Source organism: Halichoerus grypus, chromosome 9, assembly GCF_964656455.1.
Source record: "Halichoerus grypus chromosome 9, mHalGry1.hap1.1, whole genome shotgun sequence".
Taxonomy (NCBI): Eukaryota; Metazoa; Chordata; class Mammalia; order Carnivora; family Phocidae; genus Halichoerus; species Halichoerus grypus.
In genome coordinates, this window is record NC_135720.1 from 110,517,299 (window position 1) to 110,541,030 (window position 23,732).

The 23,732-nt window shown below is 45.6% G+C and overlaps 1 protein-coding gene across 3 annotated transcripts in view; it reads right to left on the reverse strand.

The window, feature by feature from the left end:
- The window catches only part of ZFAND3 (zinc finger AN1-type containing 3), a 333,302-nt gene that overhangs the window by 2,668 nt on the left and 306,902 nt on the right, over positions 1-23,732 (reverse strand). The gene's annotated exons all lie outside the window — the stretch shown is intronic.

Below are 23,732 nucleotides of genomic sequence, written 5' to 3' on the forward strand. Positions count from 1 at the left end.
CACCCCCTTCCCTACGAGATGAGTGGGTTCTGAGCCCCCTCCTTCTCCACCAAACAGGCAGGAGGGCAGAGAGCTGCCAGCTCAGCACTTTCCCAGCTTGGGCAAACTCGTACCTACCACAGGACACCTACCACTTCTAGGAGGCAGGGCAGGAGGGAGCAGAAATGATTATGGCTTGAATTACATTCTACCTCCTGTACAGTGCGGGCTTAGGGGGATGTGGATGTGATCAAACCACAGCCACAAGTGAGTGGAGGCTCTCAAAGGAAAATGGATTATTTCAAGTGCTGGAAAAGGTATTACAATATAAATCGGGGAAAGAACAGAAATGTGCTCTAATCGCCAGCCATCTCAAAGGAGCCTTCTAAGTTAGATGCTTCTAACTCCACCTGGTAGGTCAGGAGGCTACAGGGCTGCTCCTCTCTTTCTGGAGCAGAGACGTCAAGGGAGACACTGCTGGGGCTGGCAGAACAAAGGACCCAGGAGAGGCCCACAGAGCAAGGAAATGGTACAGGTAAAGTCTCTCTGGGAAGAAACAGTAAGAGGAGGCCCTCAGGGAATCAGCGGGAGGCTCGGAGGACAAAGGCAACACAGAGCTGCCAAGGATGTGGCACTTTCCCTTCCCATTCTGCTCAATCTCTAGAACTGCTGATGGGTATGTGGATGTGTGTGCAGGGGACAGACAGCTGATGTCCCCTAGGTCTGTCTGTCCCTCTCTCTCAGGGAGGGAGAGGGGAGATCCAGGCTGGGAAGACACCGGCCAGTGCTGGCTGGCTCCTTGCCCCCGCTCACCCCATCAGTCCTATGTGGCCACACTTACAGGCCCCACAGGCCTACACCAGGTCCACAGGACCCACCTGTAGGCGAACCTTTCCTAAACCTCCTCTCGCCGTGCACGTGGGCAGGCATCCCATCCCATAGCAGCCCTTCCAGGCCACTGCTCTCCTCACAAACAACATCTCTTCCCAGAGACTTCTTTCTTTCTTTTCGAGACTTCTTTTACACCTAGATCTCACTGCCCAGAGTGAATGGGTAGCCACCCCTTGTAAAAGGTGTGATGCATCCATCTCTACATCCTCAATTTCTTTTCTTATCAGAGCTGAAGGGTGGAGGCAGTGATTTTAGAAGAACAGCATTAGCTGAAGCAAAGACAGAGTGGCCAGGACAGGCAACAGTTGTAAGATTCACTTCATCTAGAGAACATTCCTCAGCTGATACAGCCCTGCTCAGATGCCTTGAGCTCATACTGTGTACAGAGCACGTGCACATGGCCTGGGGGCCTGAGTGACCAGGCTGAGCCTGGACCATCCGCTGTGAGAAAAAACACATTATTAACTGCTTCCCAGGGAGAGCAGGGCAGTATGTTTGACTCTAAATTGGGACTGGGTTTAAGAAAAAGAACAGAGATGAAATTTTTGTCTCCTGAGAAGCCAAGTTCCCACTTGGTCCAAAAACAAAGTTAAGATTAATGAGCTCATGTGTTATATTTACTGATAAGTTCATTACTCGAAGATATTGGATAGCAGTTGTCTCTGTCCCAAAGGACTTCCCAGCCTAAGTGTGGATGGCCTCAATATGCATCCTCCATCTAGCAAGAAGCACAATTGTCTTTTGGGAGCAAAGCGGGGGGGGGGGGGGGGGGGCGGGGAGAGGAAGAACCTGCCGCTAAGTCAGGGCCTGGCGGGGGGCACCACAATATGGTGGCATGATGTATGTGCAGACATTTCTGTCACCAAGTCCTGACATATTTCTATAACCTCAGCATCTACAATAAGGGGTGGGAGAACCCCTGCTGCCCCTTCCTATTTTCAAGATACTGGGATGATGTAGGAGAGGGTCCCAGGCGCTCTTCTCCGCTTCTGATGAATGGTGCTGGCTGAATTAAAGTAGCAGGAAATGGATTATCTCTGAAATTAACTCGGCCCTGGCTCAGCCTAACACCTCATTAGTCAAAGGTAGACTGGGGTGGAGGGGAGAGGCTCTACACTACACACCCCCACAACTTTGCTTAGCTTGCCTTCTGCTGGTTAGAGAGCTGCCACCTCGGGGGATCTGAGAACCCCAAGTTCCGTTTGGAAAAGGAAACCGGCCATGACAACCACAGCAGCTGCCTGATTCTCTCTCTCTCCCCGCCCGAGGGTTCTCCAGCCAGCCAGAAACACATCGTTTCTCCATCCGAGTTCTGCGCACCTCTGTTAGACACAACTTGACACTTGGTTTTGATCTCTGAAAGGTGAGAACGAGTACCCGGCAGCCATACTTGGGAGCGGCACGGGTACCAATTAGAATATACGGCACTGTCACTCCCTAGGGAAAACTCTGGGCAAATTCTGGAAAGCTGGCTGCCCAAGTTGCTGCACTGGCCGGCATAAATTAAGCTCAATCCCCTCTCCTGTCAGGGTCACTCACCAAAAGGAAGTTACATGCTGGAACTTGTCCCAAATGCTGAGTAGGCATTACCCACAGAGGGCAGCCAATCGGCTAAATGCATTTCGGTGTCAGTGGTGGGGAGTGGGCTGCTCTGGATACAGGGGAGGGCGGGAATGACCGGTGGGTGGGATGAATCTATGTCCTCTTTTCTTGGTACCCACAGATCTGTTTCCAGAAACCTCTGCAAGTGTCATGAACTTTCAATTACTCTCTGATTGGATTCTTTAGACCAAGCCGGATATAGAGAAATGAGTTCACGCTGCTGGGGAAGATGATTGTTCTTAATTTCAGTGATGAACACCATTTTAAAGCGCCTGTCTGGGATTTACAGCCCCTGTCTGGACCAGGCAATCCTCCACACCGTTCATTAGCAACCCATTGGGGCCTTTCCAGAGAGGGTCAACCAAGGCAGTGTCCGAAGGGATGAAAGCACAGAGGACAATGAATTGATCAGCTGAGCTGCAATATGGGTTTGGTATCATCACCGGGGTACCATGCAATTCTTTTTTCCCTGATTTAAAGAAGTTATAGATCAAAATTGAATTCACTCGCTCATTTGCATACATACAATCCATAGCCACACTCTCCGTATGGACCCACAGTTCAGCATCATGTAGTTTGAAAAATAATTTCAATATACTTTTGCGTACAATAGCTACATACCACATAATAGTACTTCAGAGGGATGAGGAGGGGTTGGAGAGTATGATTAAAAGGATGCTGATCCCCAACAGAGAAGGAAAACACCCAAAGCAAAAGTTTTTGAAAATATGATCTGCCTGCTAAATGTGGCTTAACCTCAGCCCTTTTGCCACGTCAAATGACTAGCCGCCCTACTCCACAGAGCCCCGGATTACTGGTTTTCCATGACATTCTGGCCTGGGAGGCAGCTGCAGAGCTCCTATAAGGCAGCCAGAGTTGTCTTCAATAAATCTGCACAAAACACTCAAGAACTTGTGTGGGCATTTGTTTGCTGGCACTGAGGAGCAATTTGGGATGAGCCCTTGATTAAAAAGGGAGGCTGAAGAAGGCTCTATGAGCACTTTGTCCCATGGCCTACCCTCTTCCCATGCACGCCCCTCTCCGCCGGCCACTCCCTGGCTTCTGACAGGCCCTCCGGCGTGTAGGAAGAGGGACAGGAGGCCGACCACAGCAGGTGATCCCAGTCAGCCCCTCCCTGCGAGCTGAGCTGGAAGGTCTCCAGCAGCTACGCCCTCAGTCTGCAAAAGCCTTCTTCAACTAAGCAGGCAGCATCAGGAGAGAAGAGGCTGCCTGCCTAGATGGCCACAGTGGCTGACCTACCCTGGGTTCATCCCAGGTTGTCGAAGCCTGGGGCTGTGGACAGTGAGAGATGGGGGATACCAGAAGCTTCCCTAAGTCTGTCACTATCACAGACCCAGGATTATGGCATAAGGCAAGAAAACATAATTTAGGGACTATCTAACCCCCTCTGTCCAGAAAGGGTTTCTCCCTCACATGGCATGAGAAATACAGAAGTCAGCATTCAGGTCACTTGCCCTAAACAGAGAAGCCTGGGGGCATTCTGTGGGAGGACAGGCATTTTAATGGAAACCACACCTCTGGACTCAGCCCTCCGGATGTGGACCTGGGGCCTGCGGCAGCCATGAGCCATAGCCACATCAACCTGAAGACGCCCAACACCCAACGGCCCTGAAAACACATTCTCAGCACAAAACAGAACTGAGGCTCATTTCTCTAAGATTCACAAAGACCTGAAGTACAGGTTTCTAAAGAGGCTCATTTTGTGGGAACCAAACTTCCGACGTGACCCTTCAGCTTTTAAAAGCTAACATCTGGAAGTCATACTGTTCATCCTGGTGCCCTCATCCACAGTTAAAACCTCACATGTGCTTACACAGGGAGGGGTTTGGATATTTTCAGACTAAACACACAGGACCAAGAACAATTTGCACAAATGCCATTATCAAAGATGACACCCAACACTTTGCTCTAAGTGCTATGAAAGTTGTAACAGTTTCTTGTTTCACTCACTCGTTTACAAAAATCCACAACAATCACTGCCCAAGAGGAACACTGGGAAGAAGGCTCCCCCAAGACCCTGTGTCCTTTACCTCTCAGTAGTGCTGGCAGGCAGGGCCCTGAGGGCAGCTGAACCAGAAAACCGCCTCACCTGCCAGCTCAGTCCTGCTGCTGCTCCCCACCCACAAGCCAGGGGACATGCCTAATGTACTGGGGGACAGGGCAGGTGGGTGGAGGAGCTGGGGGCAGAGGGAGGGAGGCAACCTTACATTCTGCAAGCAGTGCCCACCCTTGGCTGAGGCCCTGTGTCGCCAACTCCCCCGCCCCAGCACTTCCCTCCAAACTCTAAGAATTAAGCAGGGGTTGGAACTTTTTTCATGGAATTTCCTAAGGGAGATGAAGAAAGCAATGCCAAAATCCACATTCAAAGTCTGAGTCCTTGACATTTTTATTCAATCCCTGTCAGGCAGAAATGCTGCTTATCGGCTTCATCTTGGAGTAAAAAGCACTATTTATTTTTTTTTTTAAAGATTTTACTTATTTATTTGACAGAGAGATAGCACAAGCAGGGGGAGAGGCAGAGGGAGAAGCAGGCTCCCCACTGAGTAGGGACCCAATGCGGGGCTCAATCCCAGGACCCTGAGATCATGACCTGAGCCGAAGGCAGCTGCTTAACCGACTGACCGACCCCAGGCACCCCTAAAAAGCACTATTTAAAGTTGGCAAAGCTGGGCAGCCCCGAATACTTCTGGACTTTAGTTAATTAAACATTTGTTTTCTTGCAGATTCCATACACACCCCCTCCTCCCCTTGAAGGCTCACCCACAGTGGCAGTTTTAGTAAAGTCACAGACCAGGGCAGGCCTCAGCTCCAGGTGTTTGGGTGTTTTTTACCCTCACTTACAAGAAATATCTTACACTTGTCTTGCTCATTTGAATTTCAAACTGCCAAAGGTTCAAGGAGAAACTAAAAATCCTGACTCTGGAACGCGATCCACGGGGGTGCAGCCGGACGTGGGAGCGTGACCCCCGTGTGCTGCGTGTGCTGCCGTCTGTGCACACACGTCTGTCCGCTGTGCCTGCCGGCCAGCCCCCAAGCCTCTGCTGGCTGTGGCGCGGTGCTGGGGCCTAGGCAGGTGTGTCCAGTGAGGAGGGAAATCAGAGACTGCTCCTACGCATGAGCACGGGCTCCAGCAAACAGAACCTACCTGAGACCTCCCAAAGCTTCCTGAGAAACCCAGGTAACGGACACTCCAAATCCCACTTCATCAATAGGCACCACTTGTGATCTACGTGCCTATTTAAAGAACATATGACAAATATGCCTGACCCATGTGTCTGAAATGACCAGGCAAGCTCGTTAGAAAAAAGAATCACATTTTTTCCAGCGAGGTAAAAGTTTCTTAAAGCTCAGGACAGCACACTGACCTCACAGCTCATTTGTAAGTACATGCTGGGAACAGCAGGTGGCTACGGGAAAGCTTGTTGGGAAGCATTGGCCATTTATACTCCCACCAGCAGCAATCCCGGATTACACCACATCCACTGACCCAATGCCCAAGGCAGAATTTGTAGCACAGAAATGTATTAAAGGATCTTAATGCATTTTATTTCATCAGCCCCACGGTACAGGCAAAGCAGCTGCAGGTGTTTCGGGAATGGAATGTGTCTGCTTTACATTCTCCTCCACGTCTGGCTTTGCATGGTGGAGGGAAAAGCATCACACTCCAAGAAACAGAACTGGATATCCTGGCTCACAGAGTTGGCAGATACAGTGCTTAGCTGGGCTGGGGGAGAGAATGGGTGGATGGGCATCAGTCTGTCTGTTCTGCAGAGGGAAGGAGAACTTGCAATTTGGAAGAGCCTATTCTATTCAACAATTTAATAAAAACCAGTAAAACATACCAAGACAATGCTAAAACAGAAGCAATCGTCTGTTTTCCCCCAAATCAATTATAATACCATTCAGACACAAGCTAAATGCTAGAACAAGAGGCAGTGTGACAGAAGGCAAAGATCTGGGGGCCCCTGTGTGAGGAGCTCCTCGGGCGGCTGTGCACATTCAGCAAATGGCTCAGAGAAAACAGTCAGCAGGAGCAGAGAGAAAACGGTCCAGTGTGACGAAGCTCCCGACGCAGTCTGCACACGTCATTTTAAAAGAATAAAAAATTCACCCCTCTTGGTATCTTTTACTGCTCTCTAGACGCTCCCTTCTTGCAAAAACTCGAATGACCTCTTTCCTCTGCTCTGGGGGGAACGTGTGCCCTGTTCCAGTAATGTCTCCTGTCACCCAACTCCGGCAGCCTCCCTTTGCCTGTCCTTCAGAGAGCAAGTCCTGCCGCCCTTGGTTCTTGCCTCCCCCCAGGAAAAACCTAGTCCTATTTTTGGCACCAGGGGTGGGAGGTGGGGCAGGGCACCTGCACCATGAAGGATACTTTGTCATCACCTATGACTTGTGAGAATCCCCCTCCAAGCAAGCCCTGAAACACCTCGGCGCAAAAGAGAAGGGGCTGGCTGCAGGCTCACATTCTGCTAGGCTGTTTCACCTACAGATGAACATGTATTTAAAAACTAAGAGAAAATGGCTCTAGGCGGGTTTTGCCACAGGAATAATGACTTGGTCCTTCAAACATCATTTCATGTCAGTAGCTGAGAGCAGGGAGTATTCCTCTTGGTACCTCGGGCAGTTTTAAGGATCGGGAAAACCCTAGGAGATACTGGTACTCCTGGCCTCCTCTCCATCCCCTCCCCCCGCCACAGCTCCAGCCTCTCAGGGTCTCAGGAGAATAGTAAGGACTGGCAGGAAACTTCTATTTCTTGGGTGACCTTATCCTCCTCTCAGCAGACTCGAGATTTGTTTGCCTTTCTCTTTCAGCATTACCTTGTCCTTTAAAAGATTACTTTCGCAAATGGAGCGCTCTCCTAGAAAACCAGCTCCAAAGCTGCAATGGAGGCAAGAAAAAGGGCCCCACCCATCCTACCCAAGAGCCACCAAGGGCACCGTTTGGGCGGACAGGAGCAACTCAGCTTCCAGGCCTGCCACAGAACTGTGGCCTGTCTAGCCATCCCTGAAGACGACACTGGCAAGTCACAGAGTATCAGGGGCCCTTGGACTGTAAATGCCATGTGTGTCCAGAATAACACTTGGAAAAGAAAGGATTACTTCCCCCATTTTTCTCTGTTGGCCTTCCAATTCATATGGTGAGGTCATGGGAGAGTACAAAGATGACAGACTGGAGTTGGGAGAGATCTATGGCTTAGTCCCACCCTTGCTGCTATGGCAAGTCCCATAAGCAAGGGTAACCTCGAGGTCTCTTTCTGGATAACCCAGCGAGAAGCTTGTGCTTTGGAGCCAAAGTACTGGACTCAAGTTCCAGCTACACTGCTCTGACAGTTGTGTGATGCGACTAAGTCATTTAACCTTTTAGAGCCTCAGCTGTGCCTCTCATAAAATGGGGTTATGGACACGAAAGCAGCCAGTGCACGGAAAGCCCCCAGCACAAGGCAGTTGGCTGCTGCTGGGATGGCTCTTCCGGCTTTTGTCACCCCCTCACCTTACACGGTACAGCTAACACACTGGGGGCCCCCCTGCCCTGCTCCTTCCTCCTCTCCTCCCTTTCACCTCTCCATCTACTCACTCCCTGCTTTCCTTCTCCTAAGTGAACTGCTACTGACAAAAGGAGAATGAATGTGGAATCTTCCTCTGAACATGTGATACACAGTGTCGTCTGCCCCTCTCCACAAACCTCTTTGTACAAACTATAAATAAATGCACAGTAAGTGACAAGCTCAGTAAAGACTTCTGTTGAAGATATGCAAATTTTAGGGAAACTTGATTTAAATCAAGACTACACAGGGCAGCCTAGAAAGCACTCACTGGTCAGGGACACCATGAAAGGGACTTGGAAACTTTCCAAGGACAGGGGAGAGTAGCTCCTCTGCTCCTGTGGGGGCTTCTCCACAGGATGGCTGCAAGTCTGGCAAGCCTCTCTCACAAGCAGAGGCAGAGCGTGTGTGTGTCCCAGTTTGGTCCCGTGTGGGCTGCGCGCTGAAGAGCCCGTGTCCATCTCCCTGATACTGTGGGGCTGGGAACTGCAGTGAAAGGAGGAACGAGAGAAAAGAACGGGCTCTAGACACTTGGAAACCAATTATGCTTTTATCCAAACTGTGCCAGTGTCACATGCGCTGGTTTGGTGCTTCTTTTAAGAATGAAAAGTCTCTCTACATGCCTCTTGTTTTCACCACATTAACTCAAAAAGGTCATTCTGAGGACCTCAAGAGTATAAGCATGCTCTTCTCTATTTTCACAAAATTTAAGCCTTAAAGTCACAAGTCCCACAACAGATATCTGCTGTCCACTGTTCTAAGCACATGTAGAGGGGAGGGCAGACAGAGAATCTGGCTTCTTGATTCTCCATTTTTAAAGTTGTTAATTTAAACACACCCTCCTCTGGAGGGCAAGAGGCTTCAGTGGCAGAATGTTTTAGCTGTAGACAGTTCAGATTTGAAAACAGACTATAGACTAGAGATAGTTAAAACCCCCACTGAATGGACGGCCCACCCTGGGATTCTAGAGACTTATCTGGCCGGGTGGGAGGAGCTGACCTCACAGCCCAATTCCCTTTCACTTGGGAGAGTGGGTGGGGAGGGGGCTCAGATATGGTTACAGCCTGGCTATATAACAAACGCCATGAATGGACCCTGCTCACTGCTAAATCCGATGGGCCCTTTTCAGTTCTCCTTGATAGCATCTGGAACGCTCAACTACTCCCATGGGCTCTGTGACTGCTCCCTGGGGCACAGGCTGCTTTCCTTGTTTTTCTTCTACTGCGCTGGTAGCTCCTCATCTATTGTCCTGTAAGTGTTAGAATTACTCAGTGCTGGACTCTCTTTTTGTCTTACCCCACACTTGCCCCAAGGTTTCAAACCCTAACCATACATGCCAACCACTCTGAAATTTCTCTCTCTGGCCCAGACCTCTCTCTTTGGAGCTCTATGCCGCTGGATCCAATTATCTACTGAATATCTTGGATAGCTTGGACTTAAGGTGTCCAAAATGGAACACTCGATACTTCTTCACAAACTTCTTCTCCTTCAGTGTCCCCCACTCTAAAAGAACAGGCTCATCCTGCTGCCCGTGGCTCATGACAGAAACCTAGGTCATCACTGGCATCTTCCTCATTCTTCATATTCACCTACCAAATCCTGTGGATCCTATTTCCAAAATTCAAATTCCTTCTCTTCCTTCCATCTCTACCGCCACCACCCAAAGCCACCAGTATCTCTCGCCAGGGCTACTACAATAGCCTTCTCTGGGTGGTTGCCAACCTCAAATCCATCCTGCTCACAGCAGCCACAGTGATTCCACACACCCGTCTCTGATAATCTCACTCTTATTTAAACTCTTTCATGGTTTCCCAAGAATGAAAGTCAATTTCACCACCTTAGCTCACTCTCATGCCATTCAGCTCCGACCCCTGTGTACTCTGTTCTCGACGCTGCCCTAACCAAATTCTGGCTTCTTCAGCTGCAATGGCTTTTCCTCAGGAAGACCATCTAGTCTAGGGCCCCATTATATGCTTTTCATGGCATCCTCATCTTTTCCTTGAAGCACTGGTCATAATTATAATTGTAGGTATCATTTGTGTGCAATTTTTTCATTTAACTTATTTTCCTGACTAGATTTCATGAAAGCAAGGACCATGCTTCTGTAATTTAGTGCCTAGAACAGTGGGTGGTTCACTCAGAATATTTTGACTGACTGAATGAAGGAGAGGTTAGTTACAGACAGACTGTGTTTTCTGAAGCTCTGGGGATAAGTAAAAGCCAGTCAAGAGCTCAAATGGCCAAATCCAATCTGCTCACCCTCACCTCTCAGCAGCATTTGTCTCCTTCTCCCTCTCTCGTAGTATCTCCCCCTTGGCTTCTGTAGTAGTCTGTGATATTCCTGATCTTCCACCTTCCTGGTTGCAGCTCCCTGGAATCCTTTATTGGTTTCCCTTCTGAAACCACCACAGAAAGTAGTACTCTTACACTTTCATATATTCCTTCCTTTAAGTAAATCTCATCCAGACCCAAAGCTTCAAGTATAGTCTAAATACTGATGCATCTGGAATTTAGATTTCATCCACAAATTCTTCCCCTAAACTCCTATGTCCAACTTACTACTTGATAAACACACCCAACTAGATTGGTTAACAGGAATCTCAACTGTAACATGTTCAAAACAGAACTTTTAATCCTCTTGACTCCTGTATTAGCTGGTCTCCTAATCTTCCCTGCCTCTATGAATGATTCCATATCCACACAGCTGCTCAAGCCAAACCTAGGACTCCTTCTTGACTCCTCATTCCCTTACTCCTCACACCATCTTTATTAATAGTCTCGTTGGATTTATCTCTAAATGATGTTCTGAATCTGCCCTGCTTCTCCCCATCATCTCATGGCAAAGGTCCTGTGGCAGGAATGAGTACAGCATGCTGACAGAACAGAACAAAGGCTAGTAGGGCTGGGATGGAGGGAGGCCAAGCCTCCACCATGGCTAGCAAGAGCCCACAATGAGTTGCCCTCTTCTTCCTTTGCTGCCCACCAAGACTTTTCTCTCAGAGTGGTTAAAGGGATTTCTTTTCTTTTCCTTCTTGGTAATTGACTTAGGATGTACTTTTTAAATATTTGTTAATTAATTTGTATTTGAATAGGTAGTACATGAATATAACAGAAATTCAATTTGCATGAAATAATACTCAGCAAAAAGTAAGTCTCCCATCCCATTCTCTGTTACTCTCCCCAGAGGCAAAGCAACCACTACTACCAGTTCTTATGTATTCTTGATAGTCTATACACAAGCATTATGTTTATCTCCCAGAGGGACAGAAATGTAATATAAAATGTAAATCAGATCACGCCACTCCTTTGCTTAAAACCTTTCAATGCCTTCCCACTACTTTTAGAGTTAAACTCTAACTCCTAACAAAGGCCTACTATCCCCCCTTCTAGTCCTGCTTCTCCTCATGCACTGTGCTCCAACCACACGGGCCACCTTTCTGGTCCTGACCTGCCTAAGTTGTTCCTGCCTCAGACCATCTCACTGTTGTTCTCTTGATCTGGGACACTTTTCTCCTAGTTCTCTGAATGGTTCTCCCAGCTTTTCTGTCTCGGCTCAGCTTTCACCCCCTCCAGATGCTAGCCTCTCACCCCTCCTTGCAGCTCCCTTCCCCCCCTTGCCCTTCTCTTTTTCTGTCATCCTATTATACCAGAGCACTTACTCCCATCAGGAAGTACCTTGTTTATCTGTTCCCTTGTTTACTGCATCTCTCCCCCAAAGAATAAAAGCACCATGAGGTCAGGGACTTTGTCAGTTTCATTCCTGGCTTTTCCTCTGGAACTCAAGTAAGTAGGCTGAATAAATAAATAATTTGAGTCAACATCTGACTCATTAAAAATAGAAGAAAATTACTTCTAGCAATAAAACAATGTTTAATGCTGGTAACTATGCCCCTCCCCACCACTCCTGGAGAGGAACACCATCACACAGTCTACTTCCAATTACCCGGGTGAACAGGAGCACTGTGAGCACAATCTAAAACTATTATTGTCTGGCTCTGGATACATTCTGTTGTTTTGCAGTAGCAGGTTTACTTTCCTAATTATGCTTTTCTATTGCCATTATTAATATGAGCCTATATTCCCTGAGCTCACTCTGAGAGGCAACCCAGAAATGTCCAAGATGGCATGAGATGCTCTCCTGGAGTTAAAACTTTGCTGTAACTCATGATCACAAATGAGCTGAGTACAGATAATGAAGAACTGAACATAATCACCCAAATTCCCACTGACATTCATTTCCTACTCTACCCTGGTATTTGGTCAATTACTCTAGATTCTGTGGAAAATGGATCCGGAGCTAACAGTCCAGTTCAAAGGAAGAGCAGTTTAATTGACACAGGAGTATTAACACCAACCTGGCCCTTTAATTTGTAGATCTGGAAACTATCCCCGTCCCAGGTGCACCTGTAACATGCAGTGCGCTGCTCTAGCGAGCACATGTCATCCTGTGTTTTAATCACAAGGACGCACAGACTCCATCGTGTGCTGACTCAGAGCTTCCATCTCCCAGGGGCCATGGGGCTGACATGGTTCACGAAGAAGAGCACGTGAGTGTGTGGAGAGGCTGACGGGCTCTCCACAGCAGTACTAGACAGCTCCTAGACAGCACAGCCCAGGGAGGAAGAGACCTGCTCAGCTCCTCAAGGCACGAGTGGGCTGCCCGAAGACTAAGCCTCCATTACCCACAGGAACAGTCTTCAACCGCAGTAGCCGCTGCCTGCTCCCCCCCGCCTACGGCCTAAGAACAACCCATCTGCATCAAAGCAATATGTTGCTTGATATTTAGAAAACTGTGGTCACGGGGAGCATCTAACACTTGCTTGGCAGCCCCGAGTACTGCTGTGGAGAGCCCGCCAGCATTAGTGAAGTGGGCCTGGCTGTGTGCTGCAGGAGGGAGCCCCAGAGGCCAGTGCCGGCTGTCTGCCAGTCACCCACCAGGACACACTGCACAGGTCAGCACGTACAGCAGTGGGTGAGGCCCATGACCACGTACTAGAGGTACCCAGGGCAAAGGGGAATACTCCTTGTCACCCCTCCTCCCAGCGATGTTCCAGGCGCTGTGTCATGGACTGAGAATCAACTAGACAGACAGCACAGCTGGCTCAATCTCTCCACTCCATAGGCAACAATAAAGAGAAAGTCCTTCAAATCTCAAGAAGAAAGAAAGGAAGAAGCAGGGGCACCCTCTCAGGCTCACTCTACCCCTTGAGTAAATGCCAACTGATTTCCCGCACCCACCACACCTCCATTTCTGCCCTCTTTCCATTTCTTTGCATTTCTGGTCCTTCTCTACTTTGTTTCCTTCCTCTTTCTCTCCACCACCTTTCGCCCCGGCTTTTCTGTTTCTCGAGGTGCCTTAGTAGCTGTGGTTGCCCTGACACTTCTGGACTGCAGGCTCAAGGGCAGGCCAAGCTTGGTGATGGAGGCGAGTATCCACACCGTGCGGCTTCTACGTGTCTGTCTGTAAAGCATGCGGGAGAGGACTTCATCTCCTACTCGATTCTGCCTAACTCTGATAGGGACGGGAATGATGTCTGTTCCAACAAGGATATGTGGAAAGGTGAGCAATTTCCTAGAGAAGCCAGCTGACCCAATTATTTTAGACACTCATCCACCCTTTCCAGTCTTTGGCCCCTGAACTCTGTTCCAACACTCCACGGTGAGTCTCGACTACCCAGATCTGCAGCGTGACAGCTCTTCTTCCCACCAGCTTGACCGCACCTTCTCTCAGCACTGACCCCCTGCCCATCCAGCACAGCTATGTTGTGAGTCTCTGGTTCTCATGCACGTCATGGGTCCTGTCCCAGGGACACTCTCCCTCGTGGCACTGAGTTTCAGAGACTGGTGACACCAAGCACTGTCTGAGAGCCTACAACCCACAGACGCTGTGATAGGGCTCTGGTCAGTGGGCAGATGTACTGAGTGCTCAGGTTGCCCTCTCCATATCTGCCTTCCAAACGATGGCAATGCCCCCAAACGCAGATTCTCTTTTGATAACAATGGCTACAATATCAACCAACACTGCAGAGCTTGTGTTGCTATCTGTCACAGTCTTATTCAGGCTCATTGCCTGCAACAAGACAGCAAAACTTGGAAGTGGTGAGGCTTTTCTTAGAGTCTGCATCTCCGGGACCCAACAGCTGAGGAGGAAGGACTATCACGTGATCTTATCAGAGCCTTGGTCTGCTTAGGTAAAAGCACTTTCCAGAAGCAGAAACAAACTTCATTGATATTGATCTCTTCAGAGAAAAGGTGCTATAGAAATCTCATCTAATAAATAAAGGATTCGGGCTCCAGTGTTGGGCTGTCAGTCCAGCAAGGAAAAGAAGCTATCAGGCTCAAGGAGTCAGAAGTATTTATTGGTCATTTGTGCACTATTTACAGAACTCTATTCTAGGGGCTGGGTGGAGGAAAAAAAAAAGAAAGAAGTCACAAATTCCTGCCTTTAAAGACAGCTGGAGATGCACAGAGAGGAAAACAGCTGAAGGACACAAGAAGCAAAGCAAGAAATCAACTGCAAATAAAATCAATACAACCCAGCTATGTGCAATAAATCAGGGGCACCGAGGAGAGGTCAACTGCATAAGGTATCCTGGAGGAGGTAAGTTTTCAAGGAAAATGAGGACATGAATTAGCACTCAGGAGAAAATGGAATGTCCACATCAATAAAAATTAAGTGCCACCATGTCTCTTATCACCCAGGCGCATTGGGAGACAAAAAGGTGGCAACACTATGGACCCTGTCCTCCAGAAGCATCTTATCTAGATGGAGTGACAAGTGGCCCATGGGGCACCACTGAAAACAGTGCACAGGGATGACTCATTAACACCATCTCAAGAGGTTCTCACATAGTTGGCTGCCTACGTTTATACCATCCATTGTTCAATAAAAAGCGTCTCTGAATTGGGGAAGTGCTTAACAAATGGGCTAAGACCTATACGGCTGAAAATAAAGGTAACTCATGCTGCTATCTCCTCACTGCTTAGGACGCCCATGGGCCAGCAGGGGACTTGAACAGTGAGGGATTCTGAGAGCTCAACAAATCTGGACTCACATGCCAGGTGCTCCCTTAGTATTTCTGAGTTACTCAACCTCAAAGCTTGAGTTTTCTCTTCTGTCAAAATGTAGTACCATTTTACAACAATGCTTTTATCAGGGTCAAGTGATGTAACATAGGAGCAGGCATTCAGTGTATAGTAGGTACTCAATAAAGCTGTTCTTTTTCTGGGGTGTATGGGTGGCTCAGTTGGTTAAGCACCTGCCTTTGGCTCAGGTCATAATCTCAGGGTCCTGGAATGGAGCCCCATGTCAGGCTCCCTGCTCAGTGGGGAGTCTCCTCCCTCTGCCTCTACCCCCCACCCCCTCTTGTGCTCACTCTCTCTCAAATAAATAAAATCTTAAAAAAAAACCCAAAACTGTTCTTTTTCCTTCACCCAGAGGCTCACAACTGCACAGAGTTCAGTCATTCAACCCAAACGTTTACTAGGCATCACTGCACTCTCCTACAGCAGGGGCCACCGAAGAACACTATATGGTCCCTGTCCTCCAGTGCTTATGGTCTACAAGGACAGAGAGTTTCAGTATGTTCTGAGAAGTACAGCAACGGAGGTCAACCACAGACTTCACGAGAGAGAAGACTTCAGCAGTCTCGGGAGATCAGCAGGTAAAGAAGGGTTTTTGTTTAAAAAGACACCCAGATTTTGTGAGGTCCCCTGATGAGGAAGACTGTGGAGACCCTGAGCCCACTCTGGCATTCCTATACCCCACTTTAGTTCCCGATGTCCCCACACTAGTTCTTTAGTCCCTATGAATGCACTTGCTACTGGAGGAACGGGGTGCTGGAAAGCCAACACCCCTGTGTTCAAATATCTGAAGAGCGGGCTTACAGGGGAGGAAGATGATTTGTGACACGTCACTCTGGAGCACAGAGTGAGGAGGAATAAGGGCATGTTCTATAAGGAGGCTGGTTCTAGGTCAGCCAAGGAAGCACCCAGGCAGTCTAAGCTGCCTGGCAATAAGACACGCCACACGCCCTCTGGGCTGAAGATGTGCACAGCAGCTGGATTACCTGCCAGGGAACCGCTGACGTGGCTTTGGTGTCAGTTCGGGGGGCTGGACTGGCACCAGATGGATAACTTCTAAGTCACTTAAGTACTTGGATTCTATGCCAGAGAGTGACAGGTTAGGCAGGAATGAGAGACTGGTGTGGTAGTCTACAACGTGGGGTCTGTAAGGGCTCATCTTATTCATGTACAAGATGAAACACAGGTTTTATTTATGCAAACACACTCATCCCCAAAGTTAAGTATTTAATTAAACCATAAGCTTATCAAATATTTTTAATTAGACCAAGCAAGCAATGCTACCCTATCTGATAGTATATATGTCTTATCTGCTTCCCACCTCCTACCAATAAAAATTCAAGGCAGATAAAAGTATGTAACAATAAATAATGCTAAGGTTCCATATCTACACCTTATTCCTTCAGCCAAATATTCCATTGGGAAACCCTCAGGTTGCACATGTACCCTGCTTCACGAATATACACGGAAACTGGCCCAGACACTCTCCCATTCACCCACCTGGGCCTGCCTTCAAATACTACTACAAAAGAGCTTTCCCCTAAAGATAACCAGCAGGCTCACCAGCACACCACATTTCTGTGACTTCCAAATTTTTTCTTTTTTTTTTTTTTTAAAAGATTTTATTTATTTATTTGACAGAGAGAGACATAGCGAGAGAGGGAACACAAGCAGGGGGAGTGGGAGAGGGAGAAGCAGGCTCCCCGCAGAGCAGGGAGCCCGATGTGGGACTCGATCCCAGGACCCTGGGATCATGACCTCAGCCGAAGGCAGTCGCTTAACCAACTGAGCCACCCAGGCGCCCCCAAATTTTCTTGTACATTATCAGTCAACATTGTCTGGGTACCACCATAGGCCACATACTCTATTAAGGGCAGTGGGAAGCTACAGAGTAACACGTGGGCCTGATCCTTGAGGATTTTAGAATCTAGCAGAGGACAGGAGATCAGTGGAGAAAGGCATATGCTAAGTATTTAGAAGATGTAAATCTCTAAGTAAAAGAGAATGGAGTTGACTAGATCTGATATAAAACCTCTATGATGTGGATCACCTTACTTGAAATGTCCAGTAATTATATTTGGTCTTAAATTACCTTTGCATTTCCTATGGGAAAAAATGAGCTATTAAGTGCACAGACAGTATATCAAACATTGGGGTATATTAGAATTACCTGAGCAACTGCACTTTTACTTTCTAAAGAAGCATCCCCTTCTATCCAGGGACTCTGAAGTGCTGGTCTGAGGCCCGCATTTATCAAGAAGCCCTGCTCATAAGGGAATCACACTAAGAATCTACTCAGAAGACTGGGAACGTCTACTAGCATATATTTGCATACAATGTACAGAACACAAATTAGTTTAACTATGTACATCAAAGGCCTTGGAAAGGACATTTCTTTGGCAAAACTTTGTGAACAATTTGTTGTCAATTTGAAGGGAAAAAAATTTTAAATCCTATTATTTTGACTAAATACTACTTTATTTATCTTTACTATACCAATGACCTAATTTGGTGACATTTTGCTACAAAGGGTCCTCAGAAGAGTCCTGAGTCCTGAGCAAGGTTCTGGAGGCCAAACTAAGATGAAGCAAAAACAGTTAGGTGTATTAACTCGAAGGAAAGACCAAGAAATCTGGGTACTTCAGAAGACACAAGTGAGATTCAGTGGGGACAAGCAGACATCCAGGATGTGTGATGAAGAGCTGTAGTTAAGGAAGGCCCAAGACCTCTGTGATGGGAGGGACACTGCTATGAGCACTCACCATTAGGCAGATACTCTTCAGTCCCTGAGCTTTATGTCAAAGGCTGCATGAAATACCAGAATTTCGCACATAGGTATGATGTGAGGCTAGTGGCAACCTTTCTGATCTCCCGTTTCCTCTACAGAAAAAAGGTGGGGTTGGGATGAAATGACTACTAAGGCTCCTTCTAATCCTGGTGGTATGTGACGCTAGTATCTATCTACACACAAATTTTTGCGACTGTGTCTTGTGGTAAAAGCATTTAATTCAAGCAAAGTATTTCCAAGCATCTCTCAGAGTGGTTTGCTTTTATTACCTCAAGTGAGAGTAACCCAGAATAGCATCTTGGGTGTCTGTTATGACACTGGTTTGATGAAAAGAGGAATACTCTCAGGTCACAGGCTTTCCCCATTAGAGATGGACAAACATGTTACAGAGAACTGTGAGCAAAGGGAATATGCTTCAACTGCAAACAGAAATGAATTCATGAGATGGTAAAACTTTGAAAACAGTTTTGCTGATCTTTTTTAGGCCACATGGTAGCTCACTCTGGGCTATATCATCTGCTTTGGGGGAATGTATCTGAATATTTACTGTTTTCCTAGAATGAATTCAACAGCTACAACCATTAAAATTTGTCAGGGTAAGGGGCAGAGGTGGGGAACAGCTATAAAAAAACGTACAGCAGATGGGGTGCCTGAATGGCTCAGCTGGAAGAGCATGCAACTCTTGATCTCAGGGTTGAGTCTGAGCCCCACATTGGGTGTAGAGATTACTAAAAAAATAAATAAATAAAACTTAAAAAATCTACAGCTAAATCATACTAAGTTGCAAAAGATGGAATTTTACCTAAGATCAGGGAAGAGACAAGGAGATCCATTCTCAACACTTCCAATCAACATTGTGGTAGAGGTCCTAGCCAGTGCAATAATGCAAGAAAAATAAATGACAGACATAAAGATTGAAAAGAAGCTAAACTGCCTTTATATGCAATGACATGATCATGGATGTAGAAAATCCTAAGGAATCTAGAACTAGTAAGTGAATTAGCAAAGTTGCAGAATAAAAAATCATATGCAAAAATTGTGTTTTGAAGTGATAGCAAAGAACAATTTGAAAATAAATTTTAAAAATTCTATTCACAATAGCATCAAAAAATTAAAATACTTGGGAATAAACTTAACAAATGATGTATACTGAGAACTACAAAATATTACCGAGAAACTAAAGATGACTTAAATAAATGGATATACCATATTCATGTATTGGGATATTGTTAAGATGGCAATTCTGTAAATCTTTTTAAATGGTGAAGATACTGGGAGCCTGGGTGGCTCAGTCGGTTAAGCATCGGACTCCTGATTTCAGCTCAGGTCATGATGTCAGAGAGATTCTCTCTCTCTCTCCCTTCTCTCTCTGACCCTCCCCTCCCATGCTCTCTCTCTTAAAAAAAAAAAAAAAGGTGAATATACTTGAAGTATGGACTCCTCACAAAAGAAGATATGAGTGACCAAAAAACTTATGCAAAAGATACTTAACATCACTAGTCAACAAGGAAATGCTTGATGGGAAATTAATACACCACAGTGAGGTGGAACCACATACCCACTAGAATAGCTAAAGTTAAAATAAATGACAATATTAAATATTGACAAATTATGGGTAAACAGGAACCCTAATATACTGCTAACAGAATTTTCTTAAAATGCAAAATGTACACTGGTCATTCAACCTGGCAGTTCCACCTCTGTATCTACCTAAGAGGAATTAAAACATATATCCACACAAAAACTTGTTCATGAATATTTATAGCAGGATATTCAAAATATCCCCAAACTGGCAACAATCTAAAGGTATGTCCACTAGTAATGGATAAACTCATGTGATATCCACACAATGAAATACTACCCAACATTAAAGAGGAATGAACGAACTACTAATATGTAACAATGTGGATCAATCTCAAAAACAACATGTTATATACATAGACAAGACTGTATACATATCCTGTATGAATCCACTCATATTAAAATTCTACAAAAGGCAAAATTATACCAACAGAAAGCAGATCAGTCAGTGGTTGCCTGAGGCTGGGGTAGGGAGTATAGGGACTGACTAAAAAGGGGCACAATGGAAATTTTAGAGATGATTAAAATCATTCTAAAATTTGAATCTGGTGAGGGCTATACAACTTAAATTTACCAAAACTCACTGAACTGTAAAACAGATAAATATTACGGTACATGAATTCTATCCCAAAAAATCTGTTTAAAAAACAAAAACCACCATGCACATTTTGAGGGACAAAGAATTAACTAAAACTACTTACTCTTGGAACTAAAACAAAAGATATCAAGAATTCATTTCCTTTTGCAATGATCCATTTTTTTCTCCCATAAGTAAGTATTCTAAGCAGGGTAACCTATCCAAATAGCTTTGATAAAATTACTGTGCTGTTACTGCTGCTAAGATTAGACTACAGAAATAGTTGGAAATTTGGTATCCAGACAGAAAATATTTCACTCCATGGGACAAGGGTCTCCTGGCTCACCTTTCAGTAGAATGAGAATGTGACACAGGCTTCAGCAGATGCACTCTGCACATTTTGTCTTTCAAAAGCTCAGTCTTTGATGCTCCTTTGCTGGGGAGGGGAGCTCTTCACGTTTCTGATTTCTCTCTATAGCCTTGTCAAAGGACATATGGTAGGCTGGATCTCTGAGACAGTGCCTGAACTAATGGGCTAAATACATGGAGTCAGTGTTCAGTAAAAGGTGTGATTTGTTTTGCTCTAACATCTCAATGTGCAATTTACAGAGGAGCAGCAGAGGGACTAATCTGTTTGGTTTTAGACTGGAACTCTTATACATTAAAGATTAAATGGGGAATACAGATAGCATACTCTTGTTTAGGTAAAGGTATAGTGAGAGTGAAAGGAAAAGAATAGCAAAGGGAGAAAATTTTCTCAGAATTTGCCTTGAGATTTCCAATTACCCTTAGCTCTCACATATATAATAATTCCCATCAAAGGGTTTTTTTGCTTTTGGGAGGATGGACAGGACACCTCCTTCTCTTCAGCCATAGATAACACATACCCAGTTGTGGTCTTACAAGTAATGAAGAAACTTTAGCCTTTCATTGCCAGACTCAGCATAAGAACCGGATCCTAAAGGGTTAGGGTCTTGGTAACCACACACTCTCTCTAGAACACATGGCAGAGCATGGACTCACCACTCAATGGCTGTAATGATAATATTGAACCAACCAAACCAATTTGGTCAGAATAAAAGATCTCAGGTGTTTCCCTGGATAGCAGGGTTTTCTGATGGATCCAGGCTAGAACTCTGTAAGGGAATAAAGCCTTTACAAAAACATACACTGCCATGTTTTCTTTTGGAGACAAAGGATAGAATGCCAAATGTTCCTGACAGGTTCAAACCACATGTGGATGAGAGTTTAAGCAAAGGCACAGACACATGGACTTATCTGTGGTGATCTCTGGTGCTGGTGAAATGGATCAGCCTGGTAATTTCATGTCACCAACACACCTCATTGTCACTGCCACACCCTGCCCCACTGTGGACCTTAGGGTATCACTATTCACTCACTGTGCGGTCCCTTGTAGTGGCAGGGATGGCTGTGACACAGGCACATTTCCTTTTCACTTACTTACTTCACATTTGTCCTAGATCATTCCTCTAAAAAAGATTCAATAGCCTCCTGGGCTTTCCTTTGTGCTTAATTAAGAAGAAAAAAAAAAGTCAAAATAGATCATGTTGACCATATTCAAAACCACTGACAGCTCTTCACTGCAAACCAACATCCGAACCCTACAGCCAGGAGTCTGGAATTCCTACCCTCCCTTTCTAGTAGTCTCTCCTCACTCAACCCTAATCCAGCTGCACAAAGGTCACCTTCAGAAAACCAGCTTTGCCTAGGTAGTCCCTCTTTCCACACATCTAAATCCCACTCTTCCTTTAAGGCCCTGATTATTGCAGCCTACCCAGAGTTTTCTTGTTGGAATTAATCTCTCCCTCCCCATAGTTCTGTAAACACATGGCTTGTACCTCAGCTAAAACTCTTACAGTAGGCTGCCCTGAATACCAGCTGTCTCATGCATGTGTCTGCCTTCCTCACAGGCCCAGCAAATCCCTACTTTGAATGCATACTAAAATCACCTCTGGGATCCCTAGAAAAATGGCTGATTCTAGAAAGGGGCATAGGTTAAGTACCAGATGTATCCTGAACACATCTTTTTTTTTTTTTTTTAAAGATTTATTTATTTGAGAGAGAGAGAGAAAGAAGGAAGGCAGAGGGCAAGGGGGAGAGAGTCTTAAGCAGATTTCACACTGAGCTTAGAGCCCAACTTGGGCTCAATCTCATGACCCTCAGATCATGACCTGAGCCGAAACTAAGAGTCGGACGCTTAAATGACTGTGCCATCCAGGTGCCCCCAAAACACATCTTATTATGCCAGAAAGTAAGGAAACACTTTGGGGACAATTCGAGTATCAAAATAATTAAGTATAGTATAATGAATTACAAACCACTGAAAAAATATAAAAAGCCCATGAGCCCATATAAATAAATGGGGGAGAAAGGTTCTCACTTACAGAAGAACACTGACTGCCAAATGAGAAATGTAGAAGGAAGGCTGGAGTTAGAAAAATCATCATTTTGCAACCATTATAGTAAAGACTGGTTCAGGCAAGAATCGTCAATAGATGCTAAATCTAGGAGACATTTTTGATGATGAGCAGGATATTGACATGATCATAAAGTGTTTTCCCACAGACTGCTTACTAGTTGCATGGTCATCTAGTCACATGGTCAACTAGTCACTCACCCAATCATGACCATTAACATCTACAATGAGGGGATGACAGACATCTGTTCCTCCCAATGTCAAATCCTGAGAAGGACACAACATCACTTAGTAGTAGTCTGGCTGGGCATAAATAATCTGAATCTAATCATGAAGAAACACCAGAAAAACACAAACACAAAATGAGGAGCATTCTATTTTAAAAAGGTGGTGGTGGGTGTAGTCTTAAAAAACGTCAATTAACAATAAAACAAAGAAAGGCCATAAAAATGTTCCAGGTTAAAAGGGTCTAAAGAGACATGACAACTAAATGCCAACACCTGATCCTGGAATGGATTCTGTCCTGGAAGGGAAAAATGCTTTTATAAAAGATATTTTTGGATCAACTGATAAAACTGGAATATGGGTGGCAGATTTAGTAAAAGTACTGAATCAGTATCAATTTACTAAAGTTGATAACTGTGCTGTGGTTATAAAATAATATCCCTATTCTTAGAAAACATTCATTAAAGTTTATAAAGACCAAAGGCCATGATGTTTGCAACTTACTCTCAAACGGTCCAGGAAAACACTTTAAATTTCCAAATAGAAAGCTAAAACAATAGCTGGTGACCTTTTCTGATTTAATTACAGTGAGGCCCACTATCCCATACTCTGAAGAGTTTTAATCAGGAAAAGATGGTGTATTTTGTCAAATGCTTTTTCTGCATGAGAGGACCACATGGTTCTTCTCTCTCCTCTTATTAATGTGTTCTATCACATTGATTGATTTGCGAATGTTCAACGACCCTTGCATCCCAGGGATAAATCCCACTTGGTCATGGTGGATGATCCTTTTAAAGTACGGTTGGATCCTATTAGCTAGGATCTTGGTGAGAATTTTGGCATCCATATTCATAAGGGCTATTGGTCTGAAATTCTCCTTTTTGATGGGGTCTTTGCCTGGTTTGGGGCATCAAGGTAATGCTGGCCCCATAGAATGAGTCTGGAAGCTTTCCTTCTGTTTCTACTTTTTGAAACAGCTTCTGGAGAATAGGTATTATTTCTTCT